Source organism: Propithecus coquereli, unplaced genomic scaffold (assembly GCF_000956105.1).
Source record: "Propithecus coquereli isolate 6110/MARCELLA unplaced genomic scaffold, Pcoq_1.0 Scaffold411, whole genome shotgun sequence".
In the NCBI taxonomy this organism is placed as follows: Eukaryota; Metazoa; Chordata; class Mammalia; order Primates; family Indriidae; genus Propithecus; species Propithecus coquereli.
The window spans coordinates 735,547-738,995 of NW_012149853.1; positions in this window are offsets into that span (position 1 = coordinate 735,547).

The following is a 3,449-nucleotide window of genomic DNA, read 5'->3' on the forward strand; positions in this document are numbered from 1 at the left end:
TATATATATATATATACACACATATAAATATGTATATATACACACACACACAGATAAATATCTGTTAGATATTTATAGATATCTAAATAGATATCTATATCTATCTATATCTGTTAGATACTCAACACCAGATACCCAAATATAGAAGACAAATATGAGTAGATCTAAAGGAAGAGATTGACTACAACACAATAATAATAAGAAACTTCAAGACTTCACTTTCAGCAATGGAGAGATCATCCAGCCAGAAAATCAACAAAGAAATGCTGGAGGTAACTGTACTCCGGACCAAATGCACCTAACAGATATTTATAAAACATTCTGTCCAACATCTGCAGAGTACACTTTCTTCTTAATATCACATGGAGAATTCTCCATAATAGACCATATATTAGGTCACAAAACAAGGTTTAACAAATTTTTAAAAATTGAAACCTTATTAAATGTCTTTTGTTATCATAATAACACAAAACTAGAAATCAATAACAGAAAGAATATTAGAAACTATACAAATACATAGAATTTAAACAACATGCTCCTGAATGATCACTGGGTCAATGAAGCAGTTAAAAACAATATTAGAAAATTTCATGTGACAAATGAAAATGGAAACACAACATATCAAAACTTATGGGACACACCAAAAGCAGTTTTAAGAATGTTTTATAGCATTAAATGCCTATATCAAAAAAGTGAAAAGATCTCAGATAAACAACCCAATATTACACCTCAAGGAACTAGCAAAACAAGAATACACTAAATCCAAAATTAGTAGAAGGAAGAAATGACAAAGATCAGTGAAGAAACAAATGAAATAGTGATTAAAAAACAATGCCAAAGAATGAAGCAAAGGCTTGGTTTTGGGGGAAAAAAATTTAAAAAATTAGCAAACCTTTAGCTATACTAAGAAAAAAGAGAAAAGATTCAAATAAAATCAGAGATCAAAAAGGAGAGAGACATTACAACTGATGCCACAGAAATACAAAGGATCATAAGAGAATATTATGAACAACTACATGGCATTAAAATGGAAAATCTAGAAGAAATAGATAAGTTACTAGACACATACAACCTACCGAGATTCTATCATGAAGAAATAGGAAATGTGAACAAACCAATGGGTAATGAGACTGAAGTAATAATAAAGAACAGTCCAGGACCCAATAGCTTTGCTAGTAAATTCTACCAAACGTCTACCAAATAGTTAAAAAAAAGAAAGAATGCCAATTCCTTTAAAACTCTTTCAAACAATAGAAGAGGAAGAAATACTTCCAAACTTATCCTATGATGTTAGCATTACCCTAATACCAAAACCAGGCAAGGACACAGAAGAAAAAAAAAAAGAAAAGAAAAGAGAAGGAAAGGGAAGGGAAGAAAGAAAAAAAAGAAAAGAAAAGAAAAAAGAAAACTACACACCAATACCACAATGAACACAGATATAAAAATTCTCAGCAAAATACTAACATATCAAATTCAACAACACTTTAAAAATATAATTCACCATGATCAAGTGAGATTCATCCCAGGGATTCAAAGATGATTTGACATACCCAAATCAGTAAATATAATATATCATGTTAACAAAATCAAGGACAAAAGCCAAATGATCATTTCAATAGTTGGACAAAAAGCATTCAATAAAATTCTGGAAGAGTTAGGCTCAAGATGGTCAAATAGGGACAGGTAATATGTACCTCCTTCATGGAGAGGGAACAGAATAGTAAGCAGATTCTCACATTTTGAACAGGTTATCTAGGAGAGGATGATAGGATTCACCAGAACAGTGAGCAGAAGCACCAAAAGTGGGTAAGGAGAGGATTCAGGGCAACTTGGCTATCCAGGGACTGGCTGACAGCCAGGAGAAACTGCTGAATGTGGGGAATCAATAAGAGGGAAAGCACCATGACTCCAATCTCCTAGATAGTGGGTGCTAGAGAATGCCCCGACCCACACAGGTCTCAGGCCCAGCATAGGGAGCTGTTGGAGATTGCACAAAGATGTTGCTCCAAAAAGGAAACTCACATGGAATCCCAAAGGCATCTGAGCTCAGAGCAGCTTGAGCTGGCCACCATTCTGAGAGCCTACATACCAGGGAACCATGGGTGCAACTGCAGCCACAGCACAGCTCCGAGGAGGACTAGAGGAGCCCACGTACTCCCATGCACTTGCGGGAAGGTCCCCACCTGCCCTGCTGTATGCTGCAGTTGAGACCAAGACATGAGTGGACAGCATTTCCCACAATTTTTTGGCCATGCTGCTTGCCTGGGTGGAGCCCCAGCTTTTCAGGTTGCAGGGCCAGGATGCTATTTTGAGAGTTTGACATTTGGCTGCACCCACCCTTGGGCTGAGTTCAGGCTGACACACCTGCAACTCCTGCCTGGCTGGGGCAAGGCAGGGAACCAGGCTTTCCAGCACACATCTGGCATGGTACCCACCATCCTGCAGCCAGGTGCTGTGAGGCCAAGTCTTGAGTGAACGGCACTCCCCACAGTTTCCTGCCAGTGCAGCCTGCCTGAGAAGGGCCCCACCCTCTCTAGTCACAGGCTCAAGGTACCATTTTGAGAGTTTAAACCTGGACAGTACCCCACTCCCTTCATGGCTGAATTTGGGATAATGCACCTGCTGGTGCCACCCAGCTGAGGAGGGAAAGGGGAGCCCAAGCTCTCCTACATACACCTAGGGCAATTCCCACTGCCCTGGCTATGGGCTGCTGTGAGACAAAGATGTGAGTGGATGGCACTCCTTCCAGGATTGTGCCCATGTCGTTTGCCTGGAAGCTGCCCCACTTTCTCTGGTCACAGGCCCAAGGTGCCAGTTTTGGAATTTTAAGCTGGGCAGCGCCCTGCCTTGAGTCAAGTTAGGTGTGACACAGCTGCAGCCACCACCCAGCTGGAATGAAACAGAGGAATCCAAGCTCTCCCGTGCACACTTAGGACAATACACACTGCCCTGTTACAGGCAGCTATGGGACTGAGGACTACTCTGCCAAATCCATTGCAGCTACCGACAACACCAACACGGACCACGTGGGTCCTAGTGGGTGGACCCACCACTGCTATTACCACCTCCCACATCACACCAGCTGTTCAGGGGCCTGAGAACCCACTCACACACCTGTCCCTTTCCTCTAATAACTAGCTTCTGAGCAAGCCACCAGAAGGCCAAGAATTGGTCTCCCAGGACACAGAAACACCAGTGCCAGCATAAGCTACTCTGGGGCCTAAAATCAGGCATATCCATCCATGGAAATTAAACAACTGTGCTCCTCAATGATTACTGGGTCAATGAAGAAATAAAGAGGGAAATTAAAACGTGTTTTGAAATGAATGAAAATGAAAACACAACATACCCAAACCTGTAGGGTACAGAAAAAGCAGAGCTAAGAGGGAAATGTAAGGCATTAAATGCCTACATCAAAAAAGTAAAAAGACCAAAAATTAACAACCTAA